The following is an 18,335-nucleotide window of genomic DNA, read 5'->3' on the forward strand; positions in this document are numbered from 1 at the left end:
ATTACAGACGTGAGCCACCATGCCCAGCCTCTTTCTTTTCTTTTTTTTTTTTTTTGAGATGAAGTTTCAGTCTTGTTACCCAGGCTGGAGTGCAATGGTGCAGTCTCAGCCTACTGCAACTTCCACCTCCTGGGTTCAAGTGATTTTTCCTGCCTCAGCTGCCCAAGTAGCTGGGATTACAGGTGCCCACCACCACACTGGCTAATTTTTGTATTTTTAGTAGAGATGGGGTTTCACCATGTTGGCCAGGCTGATCTCAGCTGACCAGATGGGGTTTCACCTAAGGCCAGGCTGACCTCAAGTGATCCACCTGCCTCAGCTTCCCAAAGTGCTGGGATTACAGGCGTGAGCCACCACGCCTGGCCATTGTTAATTTATTTCTTATACCATAACAGCACCCTTTTACATTTTTATTAAGGCTGTAGGAATGTGGGAAAGCTCACAATAGTGGGAGGTTTGTGTAATATATGTGAATATAGGCTAATTCTTACTGTGCTTTAGTATAAATTATAGCAATAAAACCAAGGGCCGTTATATACTCTCCTCTCTTGGAAACGAAATATTTTTCCTTCAATATTTAAAACATTTAGGCCAGGTGCGGTGGCTCACGCCTGTAATCCCAGCACTTTGGGAGGCCGAGGTGGGTGGATCACGAGGTCAGGAGATCGAGAACATCCTGGCTAACACGGTGAAACCCCGTCTCTACTAAAAATACAAAAAATTAGCCGGGTGTGGTGGTGGGGGCCTGTAGTCCCAGCTGCTCAGGAGGCTGAGGCAGGAGAATGGCATGAACCCGGGAGGTGGAGCTTGCAGTGAGCTGAGATCGCGCCACTGCACTCCAGCCTGGGTGACAGAGTGAGACTCTGTCTCAAAAAAAACAAAAAGCAAAAAAATCCCATTTAGATTTGGATACTTTTCTTCACATTATTTTTAACGTGATGGATGTAAAATATTCAAACAATAACAAATATACTGAATAAAAAAATGAAAGGCTGAGCACAGAGCAAGATGATGGAATAGGAAGCCTCGGACTGCATTCCCTCACAGGGACAATGATTTAATTATAAATGACCAAAAAGCCTTTCTGAGAACTCCAGAAACCAGTTAAGAAGTCATAGAACAGCAGGCAAGCTCAAAGCCAAGAATAGTCTATGAAACAGGTAAGAAAAGCCATTTAATTTCATCCATGATCCCTCCTCCCTCAAGCCAGCACAGCTTGGTGCTTTCAGGAGAAAAAGCCCAACTGACAGTTTCTACCTTGGGCGGGAAAGAGAAGAAAGGAACACATGACTTTTCAGGGGGCTGTTCCAGTGACTGTTTTTTTTCCTCACCTAACTCACAGTGCTGACAGAACCAGTATATTTTCCATCCCTAGGGGCTACTGAGAACAAAAGAGCTCAATGGCTTACTGCAGTGCCAGAGAACTTGCAGTACCACAGACAGAAGGAGTAAGAGATTATAAACTCCTGGAAAGGAAAAAAAAAGCTGGCAAACCACTCTAATTGGGAAATTACTTACACAAGCCCAGAGAAGATGCATCCCCAGAAAAGTTTCAAGAAGCTTTCAGAATTTTTAACTGTGCTGATTGGTGAAGGCCTTTCACATATGAAGCTAGTCTATTAAGACTAGGAGAGATAGCTGTTTTTTCAAGTGCACAAATCGTAGCAAAATAATAATAACAACAACAACAACAATAAGGCACACCAGGAAACAGGAAAAGATGGTTCTATGAAAGGAGCAAAATCTCCTGAAATCAACCTTAAAGAAACACCAAATAATGAATTACCTAACAAATAATTTAGAATAATCATCTTGAAGAAGCTCAATGAACCATAAGAGAATACAGAACACAAAACCTGGAAAATGATGCATGAATACAATGAGAATATCAATAAAAAGAAACTATTAAAAAAATAGAAATTCTGAAGTTGAAGAATACAATATCTGAATTTTAGAAATGCACTAAAGGAATTCAATAATAGAGTTGATGAAACTGAAGAATCAGCAAACTTGAACATAGGTCATTTGAAATTATTGAGTTAGAGGAACAAAAAGAAAAAGGAATGAAGAAAAGTAAAGAAAGCCTAAGGGACTTATGGGATACCATCAAGTGGAACAATATATACATTATGAGAGTCTCAGAAGAAGAAGAGAGAGAAAGAGACAGAGAGGATATTTGAAGATTAAATGATTGAAAACTCACAAATCTGAGGAAGGAAATAGGCATCTAAATTCAAGAAGCTCAAAGGATTCCAAGTGAGATGAACCCGAAGAGCCCCAAACCAAGACATATTACAATCAAGTTTTCAAAAGTCAATGGCAAAGAATGTTGAAAACAGCAAGAGAAAAGCCACTGGTCACATAAAAGGAAGTCCCTGTAACATTATCAGCAGATTTCTCAGCAGAAACATTACAGACTAGAAGAGGATGGGATAATATATTCAAAATGCTGAAAGAAAAAGCTGTCCAGGCCAGGTGCGGTGGTGCACACCTGTAATCCCAGCACTTTGGGAGGCCGAGGTGGGTGGATCACAAGGTCAAGAGATTGAGACCCTCCTGGCCAACATGGTGAAACCCTGTCTCTACTAAAAATACAAAAATTACCTGGGCATGGTGGCACATGCCTGTATTCCCAGCTACTTGGGAGGCTGAGGCAGGAGAATCACTTGAACCCAGGAGGTGGAGGTTGCAGTGAGCCAAGATCATGCCACTGCACTCTAGCCTGGTGACAGAGCAAGACTCCATCAAAAAAAAAAAAAAAAGAAAAGAAAAAGCTGTCCACCAAAAACACTATATTTGGTAAAAGTGTCCTTCAAAAATGAGAGAAGAATAAAGCCCTTCCCAGACAAACAAACGCTGAGGGAGTTTATCATCACTAGACCTGCTTTGAAGGAATTGCTAAAGGAAGTCCTATAAGTTGAAAAGAAAGGACTCTAGAACTCTAGAAAGCAACACAAAAGCATATGAAATTATAAAGCTCTATGAAAAGGTATATATGTAGACAAATACAGAATCCTGTAGTATTGTAATGGTGGTGCATAAATCAATTCTGGTATATAATTTAAAAGACAAAACATAGAAATAATTATAACTATAAAACTACATTTAATGTATATAAAATAGTAAAAAGATGTAATTTGTGAAGTTGATAACATACAGTGGTGGGGATATATAAATGACTTGAGATTTTGTGTGTCATTGACATTAAGTCATTATCAGTTTAATATAGATTTAAGTATAAGATATTTTAGCCATCCACGGTGGCTCATGCCTGTAATCCCAGCACTTTGGGAGGCCGAGGTGAATGGATCACCTGAGGTCAGGAGCTTAAAATCAGCCTGGCCAACATGGTGAAACGCCATCTCTACAAAAATATGAAAATTAGCCAGGTATGATGGCAGGCACCTGTAATCCCAGCTACTTGGGAGACTGAGGCAGGAGAATTGCTTGAACCTGAGAGGTGGAAGTTGCAGTGAGCTGAGATCGCACCATTGCACTCCAGCCTGGGCAACAGAATGAGACTGCATCTCAAAAAACAAAAAAAGTATAAGATATTTTATAAATTCTTCATTGTAATCACAAAGAAAATGTGCATTGAAGATGCACAAAGAAAATGAAAAAGGAATCAAAGCACACCACCAAAACAAAAACAAACACACAGAACTAAAAACAAAGGAATGCAGTAAAAGAGGAAAAGAAGGACAAAATAACTACAAGACGTACAGAAAAAAATAACAAAACAGCAATAGTGATTCCTTCCCTATCAGTGATTGCTTTAGATGTAAATGGATTAAACTTCCCAATAAAAAGATATAGAGTGACTGAATGAATAAGAAAACAAGTTTCAGCTATACACTGTCTATAGGAGATTCACATTAGTATAAGGACACACGTAGGCTGAACATTAAAGGATAGAAAAAGATATTCCGTGTGTCAAATTATGCCCCTGCTTAACAGACAAGATGGACTCCCTGTGGCTGAAAAGCTGAAAGCAGAACCAAGAGTTATATGGCAGGGTGAAGAAATGGTCACACTTTCTGTGTCCTTGGAAAGCATTATAAAACCTGTTTTTCCACAACCAAGTCAAAGAACAATTCCTGAAAATAACTGCAGCTAGAAATTCCTCAATTGACCCCAACGGACCACCTGGTGCCTCCCAACTGAACACCTGGAACCAGCTAATTAAGACAGACTGGTGAAATGGTCATTTAATCAAGACTCTGTTCCCCACTCCCTTGATTCCCCTCCCCTGCCCTGTGTTTTTGGCCTTTATAATCTCTAACTTTCCAACTCCCACCTCAGGTCACACTTTGATTTTGCACTGAAGGCTGCATCTCTCCAATCTGCAGATTGCTTTTAGAAAATAAAGTTCCCCCTTTTCCTCCACAGAACTCATTGATCTTTTGTTAACACAGGCAAATGGTAACCAAAAAAGAGCCAGAATAGCCCTACTTATATCAGAGAAAACTGACTTTAAGCCAAAAATTGTCCTAAGAGACAAAGAAGAACATTATATAATGATAAAAGGTTCACTTCATTAGAAAGATGTTACAAGTATAAATACATATGCATCTAAGAGCAAAGCATCCAACCATATGAAGAAAATATTGACAGAACTGAAGGAAGAAAAAGAAAGTAACGCAATAGTAGATTTCAATACTCCACATTCAATATTAAATAGAACAATCAGATAGAAGATCAGTAACAAAAGACCTTATTGTATTTACACAATAAGATCCATTACAGACCAGTTGGACCAAACAGACATATGCGGAACATTCTACTTTACAGGAGCAAAAGTATACATTCTTCTCAAGGGCTCACAAAAACAGTCTCCAAGATAGATCATATTTTGGGACAGAAAACAAGTCTCAACAAATTTAAGAATATGTAAATCATACCGAATATATTTTCCAAACCCAATGGAATGAAACTAGAAATCAACAGCAAAAGGAAAACAAAAAACTTCACAAATATGTGGAAACAAAATGACATATTCTTGAGCAACCAATGAGTCAAAGAAGAAATCACAAGGGAAATTAGAAAATATCTTGAGAAAAATGAAAACAAACAACAAAACACACCAAAACTTAGCATCCCATAAGATGCTAAGAGGGAAGTTTAGAGCAGTATATAATATAAAATGCATTACTAAAGAAGATCTCAAATAAACAACCTAACTTTATACCTCAAAGAATTAAAAAAAGAACAAACCAGACCCAAAGTTAGCAGAAGAAAGGAAGTACCAAAGATTAGAGTAGAAATAAAAGAGACTAGAAAGCCAATACCAAGAAGTCAACAAAACTAAATGTTAGGTTTTTAAAAAATATCAACAGAAGTCTGGCCAGGTGCAGTGGCTCATGCCTGTAATCTCAGCACTTTGGGAGGCCAAGGTGGGTGGATCACCTGAGGTCAAGAGTTCGAGACTAAGCTGGCCAAAATGGCAAAACCCCGTCTTTAATAAAAATACAAAAATTAGCCAAGCATGGTGGCAGGCACCTGTAATCCCAGCTATTGGGGAGGCTGAGGCAGGAGAATCATTTGAACCCAGGAGGTGGAGGTTGCTCTAAGCAGAGGTCACACCACTGCACTCCAGCCTGGGCAACAGAGCAAGACTTTGGCTCACAAATCAAAACAAACAAACAAAAAATCAACAAAATTTGCAAACCTTTAGCTAGATCAACAAGACAATAGAGAAGACTCAACAAAATTCAGAAGTGAAAGAGGAGACATTACAAATGATGCCACAGTAATAAAAAGGATCATACTGTTACGAACAATTATGCACCAACAAACTGGATAACTTAAAACAAATGGATGAATTGCTGGAAAAATACAACCTACCAATACTGAGTTCTGAAGAAATAGCAGATCTGAACGACTTGTAACTAGTTAATAGATTGAATCAGTAATCAGAAACCTCCCAACAAAGAAAAGCCCAGGACCAAATGGCTTCACTAGAGAATTCTACCAAAAATTTAAGAAGAATTAACAGAAATCCTTCACATTTTCCAAACTTTCTATGAGGCCAGCATTACCCTGATTCCAAAACTAGACAAGGACACTACAAGAAAACCATAGACCAATATACCTGAATATTGATGCCAAAATCCTCAACAAAATACTAGCAAACTGAATTAATGGCACATTAAAAGGATTATACACCATAACCAAGAGGAACTTACTCCTGAAATACAAGAATGTTTCAACATATAAAAGTCAATCAGGCTGGAGCAGTGGCTCACGCCTGTAATCTCAGCACTTTAGGAGGCCTAAGTGGGCAGATTGCTTGAGCTCATGAGTTTGAGACCAGCCTGGCCAACATGGCAAAACCTTGTCTCTATAAAAAATATGAAAATTAGCTGGGCATGGTGGTGCGTGCCTGTATTCTCAGCTACTTGGGAGGCTGTGGTAGGAGGATGAATTGAGCCAAGGAGGTGGAGGTTGCAGTGAGCCAAGATCACGCCACTGCACTGCACTCCAGCCTAGGGAATAGAGCCAGATCTTGTGTTAAAAAAAAAAAAAGCCAATTACCATAATACAACACATTAACTGAATGGAGGACAAAAGCCATTGATGGATAAAAAATATTTGAAAAATTCAACATGCTTTTGTGAGAAAAACACTCAACAAACAAGAACTAGAAGGAAATTGCCTCAACATAATAAAAGGCCGTATATAAAAGCTTACAGCTTACATCATACCCAATGGTAAAAAACTGAATGCTTTCTAAGATCAGGATCAAGGCAAAGATGCCCACTTTTGCTATTCCATTCAGCATAGTCATGGAAGTCCTAGCCAGAGCAATTAGGCAATAAAAAGAAATAAAAGTTATCCAAATTGGAAAGGAAGAAGTAAAATTATCTCTATTCCCAGATAATATGATCTCACACGTAGAATTCCTAAAGATTAGACACACACACACAAACTGTTAAAACTAATAAATGGACCAGGTGCGGTGGCTCACGCCTGTAATCCCAGCATTTTGGGAAGCTGAGGTGGGTGGGTTGCTTGAGGTCAGGGGTTTGAGACCAGCCTGGCCAACATAGCGAAACTCCATCTCTACTAAAAATACAAAAAACTTAGGAAAGCGTAGTGGCAGGTGCCTGTAATTCCAGTTATGCGGGAGGATGAGGCATGAGGATCATTTGAACCTGGGAGGCGGAGGTTGCAGCAAGCTGAGATCGTGCCACGGCACTCCAGCCTGGGCAACAGAGTGAGGCCTCATCTCAAAACAAACAGGCCAAGCGCGGTGGCTCACGTGGTGGCACTTTGGGAGGCCAAGGTGGGCAGATCATGAGGTCAAGATATCGAGACCATCCTGGCCAACATGGTGAAACCCTGTCTCTATTAAAAATATAAATTAGCTGGGCATGGTGGGGGGCGCCTGTAGTCCCAGCTACTACGGAGGCTGAGGCAGGAGAATGGCAGGAGAATGGCGTGAACCCGGAAGGCGGAGCTTGCAGTGAGCTGAGATCACGCCATTGCACTCCAGCCTGGGTGACAGAGTGAGACGCAGTCCCAAAACAAAAACAAAAACAAAAACAAACAAATAAACAAACAACTCCGCCGCCACACACAAAAAACTAATAAATGAATTCAGCAAAGCTGCAGGACACAAAAACAACATGCAAAAATCAGTTGTGTACCTATATACTAGCAACAAATAATTAAGAAAAAAATCCAAGGAAGAAAAGAAAACACTTCCACTTACAATAGCATTAAAAAGATAAAATACTTAGGAATAAACTTAACTAAAAAGATAAAAGACTTTTACATAAATCACTACAAAACATTGCTGAAATAAATTAAAGAAGATACAAATCAATAAAAGACAGCTGTGTTGATGGATTGTGAGACTTAAGATTGTTAAAATCCTCATACTACTCAAAACAATTACAGATTTAATGCAATCCCTATTAAAATATCAATGTTATTTTTTGCAGGAATAGAAAAACCCATCCTAAAATTTATACAGAATTGCAAAAAAACCCTGCATAGCCAAAACAATCTTGAGAAAGAAAAATAAAATGGGAGGCCTCATACTTCCTGATCTCAAAACATTCTACAAACCTACAGTAGTCAAAACTGTGTAGTACTGGTATAAAGACAGACACTTAGAACAGCGGAACAGAATGCATAAAACAGAAACAAAACCTCACATACATGGTCAAATGATCTTTGACAAGGACGACAAGGCTGCACAATGGGGAAAGGATAGTCTCTTCAACAAATGGGGTTGGGAAAACTGGATATCCACATGCAAAAGAATGTAGTTGGACCCTTACCCTAGATCATATACAAAAGTTAGCTAGAAATGAAATAGACCAAAAGTAAGTCCTGAAACTATAAAACTCCTCAAAGAAACTGTAGAGGAAAAGCTTCATGACATTGGATTTGGCGGTGATTTCTTGGATATGACAACAAACGTGCAGACAACCAAAGCAAAAATGGACAAGTGGGACTATACCAAACTTTAAAAATAGGAAAGGAAACAATCGATACAGTAAAATAGCAATCTATGGAAGTGGAGAAAATATTTGCAAGCCATATATCTGATAAGGGATTAACATCCAGAATGTATAAAAATTCTTACAACTCAATAACAAAAAACCCCCAAGTACCCCAATTTTTAAAATGGGTAAAGAACTTGAATACATATTTCTCCAAAGAAGATATGCAAATGGCCAACAGGTATATGAAAATGTGCTCGACATCAAGGTGCTCAACATCACTAATCATTAAGGAATGCAAATCAAAACCACAATAAGAGGCCGGGCATGGTGGCGCATGCCTGTAATCCCAGCTACTAGGGAGACTGAGGCAGGAGAATCGCTTGAACCCAAAAGGTGGAGGTTGAAGTGAGCCAAGATCGTACCACTGCACTCCAGCCTGGGCAACAAGAGTGAAAACTCCCTCTCAAAAACAAAAAAACAAACAAACAAAAAACCCACAGTAAGATATTACTTCATACCTGTTAAGATGGCCACTATAAACACACACATACACACACACCCCAAAAAAACCCAGAAAATAAAAACCGCTGGTGAGGATGGGGAGAAATATGAACCTGTGCACTGTTAGTGGGAATGTGAAATGGTGCAGCTGCTATGGAAAACAGTATGGAGTTTCCTTAAAAAATTAAAAATATAATTATCATATGATCCAGCAATTCTACTTCTGGGTATATAACCAAAAGAATGTAAAGCAGACTCTCAAAGAGTCTAGTTTCCACTCAGTAGGTGGAGCTGACACATGGGTATTGATTAGAAGTCTATAAAAATAGCAGTCCTAACCCCTGTCCTGTGCAGCCAGGCAGATAGCCCATCCCCTGACCCCACTAGAGATGGGAGGCTTATTCCCTGGAGAAATTAAACCAAGGAAATTTCAGACTTTGAGACACAGACACATTAAAGAACATGGGTGAAGAACAAGGCTGAAAACAGGAGTATTAGAAAAGTCTACATTCTGTATAGTGAGTTTCTGGCTCTCTTTCCCAGAACTCTCATATTTATAACCCCACACAGGAGGTATCTGAGATACCTCCTACTCTCTTACCCCAAGTAACCAATTTACCATCAACTTCCAGTGAATTTCACCTCTACAATATCTCTCTAATTCATTTCTTCCAGCACCTGCTATTGTGAGCTAGTGTCAATTCTCATCAGGACAATTGTAGTAGTATCCAGGCTTGTTCTCCTCCTGTCCATTCTTCATTTATGGGTAGAGCCAAATCTACTTATGTCACCTGGGCCCTGTTTAGCACCTTTTAATGGCTTCCCATTGTTTTTTATTTTTATTTTTATTTATTTATTTTGAGACAGAGTCTCGCTCTTGTCACCCAGGCTGGAGTACAATGGCCCGATATCGGCTAACTGCAACCTCTGCCTCCCGGGTTCAAGCAATTCTCCTGTCTCACCCTCCCGAGTATCTGGGATTACAGGTGCCTGCCACCATGCCCAGATAATTTTTGTATTTTTAGTAGAGATGGGGTTTCACCATGTTGGCCAGCTGGTCTTGAACTCCTGACCTCAGGTGATATGCCCACCTCAGCCTCCCAAAGTGCTGGATTACAGGCATGAGCCACTGTGCGCAGCCTGTTTTTTATTTTTACAATTTATTTATTTATTTATTTATTTATTTATTTATATTTTAAAAGATGCCATGTGACACTAACCCATTGTTTTTTAAATATTCTGAGTATACTAAATTGACACATATCATCTGTAAATAATAATTTTGTAAGTTCCTTCATGTAACTCTTATTTCCTTTTACTTTATTGGGTAAAACTTCCAGAACAATGTAATGAATTGTGGTCATGGCATGTATTCTTTTTTTTGTTTCTGATTTTAATATGGATGTCTGTTGTGGTTTGCTATTATATATACATTTTGCTAATAATTGCAATTAAATGCTCTCAGTTTACTAACTTTTAGAATCAGAAACAAATGTTGAATTTTATCACTCTATTTTCAGCATGTATTATAATTATTTATATTTTTTCTTCTTAGCATATTAATAAAATTCACTTAACCAGCATTTACTAAGCAGATGGTGCCAGGCACTGTCCTCTGCACTGGAGGTAACAGAAATCAACAAGAAAGTCAAAGCCTGTGTCCTTCCCTGGCAGAGGGTGGAAGGGCAGAAGGAACGAACTTCCTCCCTCAAGCCCTTTTATAAGGGCACCTAGTCCTATACAGGGGGCGCCACCCTCATGGCTTAATCACCTCCTGAAGGCCTCACCTATTAATATTGTTAAATTGGGCATTAAGTTTCAACATGGATTTTGGAGAGGACACAAACACTCAAACCACAGCAAGTACCATGAAGAAAACTGAAGCAGGATAAGTAGGTAGAAAGTGATAGGGTGCTATTTTATTGAGATTAAGCTACAAAAATGTATTCTTAATGTTGAATTATCTTAATATTTCTGGTTAAAAACCCTACTTGATTAAATTTCATGCTTTTCAATTCGCTAAAATTTTATTTAGAAACCTTATACTGGTGTTCTTAATGAAATCTGCCTGTTTTATTCTTCTGGATTCTTATTAAGGCATTTTAGAATGATATTTAAAGATTTTCTTTTTTAAAAATGATTTACATAATAGAAAAAAATTTCTGATGGTTTTATTTTATAGAATTTCCCAGTAAAACCATCTGAGTGTAGTGTCTTTGCAGAGGATTATCTTTGACATTTTCAGTTTGTTCCATAGTTATAGGTCTAGTCAAGGCTCCTACTACACCGATATGAGTGTGACCTATAATATCCTACAGGAGGAACTGATTTATATTTTCTGGAAAATGTCTTTATTTCATCTAGATTTTAATGTATTCACATAAAGTTGAATATAGGACTGTCTCATAATTGCTTACATTTCTTTCAATCTGTGGTTTTATTTTTAAATTCGCAATGTTATCCATTTGTTATTTTTAAAAAATTGTGATAGACTGGTCATGTAACTCAGGCGCCCTGGGTTTTCTGGTACACACTGAAAAAGTGCCCACTTGTAACTGTCGCACCTTGAGTTCTTGTTGTTTCAAAAAGTTCCTGGAGAAGTTCCGCCCCAGAAAAACAAAAAACAGATGGATCCAGAGATGGCTGAGTAGGAGATGAACTTTGGCGAGCTCTCATTGTTATAATCTTAAAAACCCGGCCCAGGGAGGAGCTTATTCTCCATTTTCTACACAGGCGACATATGTAGAAATATAATCTGCCACTGCGCCTATGCGGCCAGGACTCCCTCTCTACACCCAATGATTCAGCTGACCAGCCCAAGACATGCTCGGTTTTCACGCCTGTTTGTGGGGGCACTGCTTTGGGGCACTACCTCCGGTGTCCTCCTTACTTGTTGCAAGTAATAAAATCCCCTTGTTAAATCCTCCTTGGTTATGGTCATTGGAGGCTCACCTGGCAACAACCAGATGCACCTATTGTGTGAGTAGCAGCTAGAGTTTTGTCCCCATGATTGGGAGCATTTTAAAGAATTAAAGAATCATCTCGTTTTTATTTATGAAATAAATGACTTTGTTCTCTAATTCATTATATTGATTTCAGTTTTTATGTTTACTAATCCTTTTGTCCTACCTTTATTTTGCTAGAGTTAATTTTTTTTCCTTTTCTTTTTTTTTTTTTGAGACTGAGTCTTGCTCTGTCGCCCGGGCTGGAGTGCAGTGGCGCCATCTCGGCTCACTGCAAGCTCCGCCTCCTGGGTTCATGCCATTCTCCTGCCTCAGCCACCCGAGTAGCTGGGACTACAGGCACCCGCAACCACGCCCGACTAACTTTTTGTATTTTTAGTAGAGACGGGGTTTCACCATGTTAGCCAGGATAGTCTTGATCTCCTGACCTCATGATCTGCCCGTCTCAGCCTCCCAAAGTGCTGGGATTACAGGCGTGACCCACTGTGCCTGGCCATTTCTTGTTTATTAAAACACGTAAAGCTGTATATTTTATTCTGTATCTGGCATTAGCCCTATTCCGTAACTTTTACTATGTAGTATTATCATCATGATTGAGTGCTTAATATGTCATTTCAATTTTTGTTTTGCTATTAATTAGGAGACTTGTAAATTTATAAAAAATGTGACTAAGCTATCTTTTTGTCATTATTTTGTAGTTTTATTGCTTCTAGTCAAAGCTACCATTTCTCAAATAAATTGAGATTTTTCTTTGTGGAATCTTTTTTTAAAATTATATTTTGCAATTTTTTTTTTTTTTTTTTTGAGACAGAGTCTCGCTCTGCCGCCCAGGCTGGAGTGCAGTGGCACGATCTCAGCTTACTGCAAGCTCCGCCTCCCAGGTTCCTGCCATTCTCCTGCCTCGGCCTCCCAAGTAGCTGGGACTACAGGCGCCCGCCACCACGCCCGGCTAATTTTTTGTATTTTTAGTGGAGACGGGGTTTCACCATGTTGGCCAGGCTGGTCTCAAACTCCTGACCTCAAGCAATCCACCCGCCTCAGCCTTCCAAAGTGCTGGAATTACAGCCATGAGCCACTGCGCCTGGCCTTCATACCTACTTTTAATTACATATAGATTAAGGGGTGGTTTATGAAGAAATTTCCAGGAAAAGGGTAGTAGTTTCTGGGTTGTCAGCTCATTGCCACGGAAAAGGGCAGTAACTCCAGAGTGTTGCCATGGCAGTGGTAAACTGACATGGCACACTGGTGGGTGTGTCTTATGGAAAGCTGCTTTCACCTCATCCGTGTTTTAGCTAGTACTCAATTTGGTCCAGTGTCCAAGCTCTACCTCTGGAATCGAGTCCACCTTCTATCTCAGATCCACTGATTCATTAGGGGTGGCAATGAAGACATAATTCTGTCATTCCTTCTTCATTTATTAGCTGAAATAATTCTATAAAGAAAAATGTCACCCATACTCTATTGTGCAGAACAGGCAAGATAAATACTTGACTTCCTTGATTCGTTTTCAAAATAATGTGAGTTGGTTCTTTAATGTCCCCTGAAGTGATGAATAAGTGTTGTTTCTAGGTATCATTATGAACGAATGGATTTAAATGATTTTAGATGTTTCAGTCCATTGCGATCATTATTCATTTTGGTGCTTGATCATTCCAGCTTTAGCCGGTGGGAGCCTATTTGAGTTGGATCCTCCATCCCTTGGTCATGACTCTAATTTCCTGACACCATCCTTCCTATCAGGTATGATAAGATATTTTAAGATCATCTTGTACATTTCTTCCCCACACCTGGAATTTGACATTTTCCAAATTGCTGGTCCCTTTTTAGTAGAAGAAGACTTCTGGTTTTTGCTTTAAAAATAATTATTTTGAGAGGAAAGAGTTAATATCTAAATTTAACTTTTAAAATATTTTTGTCAAATTAATCAATGCACGTGTATGAAAAGTAAAATTCCGGCCAGGCGTGGTAGCTCACGCCTATAATCCCAGTACTTTGGGAAGCCAAGGTGGGCGGATCACGAGGTCAAGAGATCGAGACCATCCTGTCCAAAATGGTGAAACCCCATCTCTACTAAAAATACAAAAATTAGCTGGATGTGGTAACGGGGGCTGCAGTCCCAGCTACTTGGGAGGCTGAGACAGGAGAATCACTTGAACCTGGGAGGCGAAGATTGCAGTGAGGTGAGATCGCACCACTGCACTCCAGCCTGGGCAACAGAGCAAGGCTCTTTCTCAAAAATTAAAATGGTTCTGAAGAGCTGATCAACCACTTTTAATGATTTCAACAGTTCTGATAATTACCATTGTTATGACTCTAGATAAATTGCTACTATTTGCTGTTGCTTAATTTAGATATTTCACACATTATCTATGGATCTGCTATGGTAGATGATGATTTAGATCATCAATATCACTTTCTCATGGTTCCTCCTCATTCCTTCTCTCAGTAGAGTCATTTTTTGTCAGAGCAGAATTGTAAAAGTCTGTTTGGGTGTTTCTAGTATTTGCAAGGTTCTACTTATTTGGAGCTCATGATTTCTGTCACCATTCTTAGAAGTTCATTCCATACACTTATGTGTGCCATTGGTAATATGCCTTTCTTTCTATCCTTCCTATTAGCAACACTCTAGTCTTTGCTATTCAACTTACTAATCAAAGAAGTATTTAGGAGGCCAAGGCCGGCGGATGACTGGAGGTCAGGAGTTTGAGGCCAGCCTGACCAACATGGTGAAACCCCGTCTCTACTAAAAATACAAAAATTAGGCGGGCATGGTGGTGAGCCTGTAATCCCAGCTACTAGTGAGGCTGAGGCAGGAGAATCACTTGAACCCGGGGGGAGACGGAGTTTGCAGTGAGCCGAGGTCATGCCACTGCACTTCAGCCTGGGCGACAAAGCAAGACTCCGTCTTAAAAAAAAAAAAAAGTATTTGAAGCCCATAGGGTCACGAGCAGAATCCCGTCGAGTACTTCAGAGACTTGCTTTCACCTTGACATTAGTTCATTACTGTTACCACTCTCCAACTGCCATTATCAAGCCCATATTTTTATTTTTTCATCTAGTTCATGAGAACATCATGTGAGACTCTGTAAAATGTTTTCCTAAAATCAAAATACATCAAGGTCTTACAATTCAATTAAAACAAAAGTACATAATCTTTTAAGCTTTTTGTTATAATTTCAATTACATTTATTACCATTTCAAGTACAAAGAACTCCTTAAACTTGGAAATTGACTATGGAGTTCATTTCCTAAACACATTATAGCTCTAACATGCAGTTTATAAGCATAATTTGTGTCATTTACTTAATACATACACCAAAAATAAAAAACATATATGTATTTGGCCGGGCACAGTGGCTCACGCCTGTGATCCCAACACTTTGGGAGGCCGAGGTGAGCAGATAACTTGAGGTCAGGAGTTTGAGACCACCCTGGCCAACATGGTGAAACCCTGTCTCTACTAAAAGACAAAAATTAGCTGGGTGTGGTAGTATGAGCCTGTAATCCCAGTTACTTGGGAGGCTGAGGCAGGAGAATCGCTTGAACCTGGGAGGCGGAGGTTGTACTGAGACGAGATGGCGCCACTCTACTCCGACCTGGGTGACAGAGCAAGACTCCATCTCAAAATAAACAAACAAATAAATAAATATATAAATAAATACTCTCTGATTCTGCCAATTCCTCTAATCTCAAACATTCCTCTTTTAGGAAAGTGGACCATAAAGGCTGTTACTGCCAATGGAAGGCGTCTGGCCTGGTACTCCTCTAACCCTTGTAATGTATATATAAATGGCTAAATTGGCTCTTTTTAAGGATATCTTCTGCCAATATTAGATTTTTATTTTTCTTGCAACTCTTGGCAATTCTTGATTCTGCTCAATTTAAAATCTAATTTAGTTATGCCGAAACATTGACGTAAACAAATATACTGACCTTTTTTAAATAAGAAAATAAAGATACTGTTCTATTGAGTTGGGGTTGTATTTTAAGAAACTTTCACCAACAGTGGATCCTTTTGTGCGGTGCCTGGCAAACTATTTGGCCTGATCCTCCTGGAGAAATCTGTGAGCTCAGGAAGTTGTGAAGTGGGTTGTGTGAGTTGTATTTCCATTCTGTGACTGGGGAGGGGCGTATTCCTCAGTATAAAGCTCACTCTTCAAAGTAAAGAGTAAAACCATGCTTTTACCAGCCTCAAATAATCAACCCAGGGTTACACTTCCACTCTCTTTAGCAGAAAACTAACAATGGGTGATTTTGAATTAATTCTCTGGAGGGCTCAGCTTTAATTTAATTTTTAAAATACTACTTGAAGTATGCCAGGACACTAGAGGAAGTCATAAGATCTTACAGGCTATCGTGTAGTAAATATGTTGATTATAGTATGACTATACCTATAGTATATAGTATATAGTATATATAGTATATACTACACTATATAGTAAGCACTGTCCTATACCTTTTTTTTTTTTTTTTTTTTTTTGAGACGGAGTCTCACTTTGTCACCCAGGCTGGAGTGCAGTGGCGTGATCTCAGCTCACTGCAAGCTCCACCTCCCAGGTTCATGCCATTCTGCATCAACCTCCCAAGTAGCTGGGAGTACAGGCGCCCACCACCATGCCTGGCTAATTTTTATTTTTTTATTTTTTAGTAGAGACAGGGTTTCACCGTGTTAGCCAGAATGGTCTTGATCTCCTGACCTTGTGATCTCCCCGCCTTGGCCTCCCAAAGTGCTGGGATTACAAGTGTGAGCCACCACGCCCGGCCTGTCCTATACCTTAATACTTGAGCATTGTCACTTACCAACTTTACAACAGTCCATTTTTAGTATTTGGTCCTTTTCTGAGATAAAGGTGAGATGAAATGAGATGGATTACAGAATGATTAAATCTTAATCCAGAAAAGAAAAATGTTGTGAATTGAAAGAGAAGCTACATGATAGTGATGATACCAATGACACTTTCAGTGGTTTGTAAAGGTCAAGCTCTGCAAATTGTTTGTAAGACTTATTTCTTTTTCTTTTCCTTTTTTTTTTTTTTTTTTTGAGACAGAGTTTCACTCCTGTCACTCAGGCTGGAATGCAATGGTGCAATCTCGGCTCACTGCAACCTCTACCTCCCGGGTTCAAGCGATTCTCCTGCCTCGGCCTTCCAAGTGGCTGGGATTACAAGCATGCACCACCATACCCAGCTAATTTTTTGTATTTTTAGTTGAGACGGGGTTTCACTATGTTGGCCAGGCTGGTCTCGAACTCCTGACCTAAAATGATCCGCCCGCCTAAGCCTCCCAAAGTGCTGGGATTACAGGCATGAGCCAGGGCTCCCGGCCCCTGTAAGACATATTTCTGAACTTAACCATTATGCTGTGTTTTTAAGGAACTGTTACAGTAGCTGGGATTTAAATTAATGGAGTTCAGAGTTAAGTTCAAATATTTTACTGTACTCCAAAGTAAATTACTCAAGTTCCATAATAACAATTTAAACATTAAATATTCCTCCTTCTACTTTTTATATAAGAAATTATTATTAAAGGAGAAAAAAGATTGAGCAATTTTCCTTTAATTATTGCATGAAGCTCGAAAGCACCTGTGATCATTACTTTTAGCTCAAATTGCATACCAAACAAAAGTGTGAATCAACCCTAAGGAACAACTCAGGTACTGTCTGTACTCTTAATACAAAAAGAGCATTAACATCAAGAAGAAATGCTCAATGCAGGTAATTCTAGAATTATCAAAATGATCATCAGGTGGATACTAAAAATAATTTTTTTTCTGTATTAGCACAGTTCTAATAACCTATAGTATCTCTGTGAAATGCTTCTGTATTTTAATTTTTTAATTTTTTTTGAGACAGCATCTCACTCTGTCGCCCAGGCTGGAGTGCAGTGGCCCCATCTAGGCTCACTGCAACCTCTGCCTCCCAGGTTCAAGCGATTCTCCTGCCTCAGCCTCCCAAGTAGGTGGGATTACAGGCGTGTGCCACCACATCCAGCTAATTTTTATATTTTTAGTAGAGACGGAGGTTCACCATGTTGGCCAGGCTGATCTCAAACTCCTGACCTCAAGTGATCCGCCCGCCTCAGCCTCCTGAAATGCTGGGATTACAGGCATGAGCCACCACACCCAGCCCTATAATTTCAATTTGAAATAAATAAAGAAAATGTGGAATCTTTGCCATTAAAATAGAATTATTATGGAATCATAAAGCATGATAAAATAGGCAAACACTCATATCTTTTTATTTTATATGTCAGTGATGTTTATTTTTACATGATAGAATGAATTTTCTTATAATCCACAGCAAAACTATTTTAAACTATGTAACCAAGGAAGTGTATACATCTAAGTTAAATATTTTTTTCTGATATCAAAGGTAATACATACCCACGAATAAAACATTTAGAGGGAAAAAAAACA

General features: G+C 39.2%; 1 protein-coding gene across 12 annotated transcripts in view; it reads right to left on the minus strand.

Annotated features, from left to right (window-relative positions):
* SEL1L2 (SEL1L2 adaptor subunit of SYVN1 ubiquitin ligase) overlaps positions 1-18,335 on the minus strand; it is a 147,144-nt gene that overhangs the window by 40,084 nt on the left and 88,725 nt on the right. The gene's annotated exons all lie outside the window — the stretch shown is intronic.

The sequence above is a fragment of the Pongo abelii genome, chromosome 21 (genome assembly GCF_028885655.2).
Source record: "Pongo abelii isolate AG06213 chromosome 21, NHGRI_mPonAbe1-v2.0_pri, whole genome shotgun sequence".
NCBI classification, from domain to species: Eukaryota; Metazoa; Chordata; class Mammalia; order Primates; family Hominidae; genus Pongo; species Pongo abelii.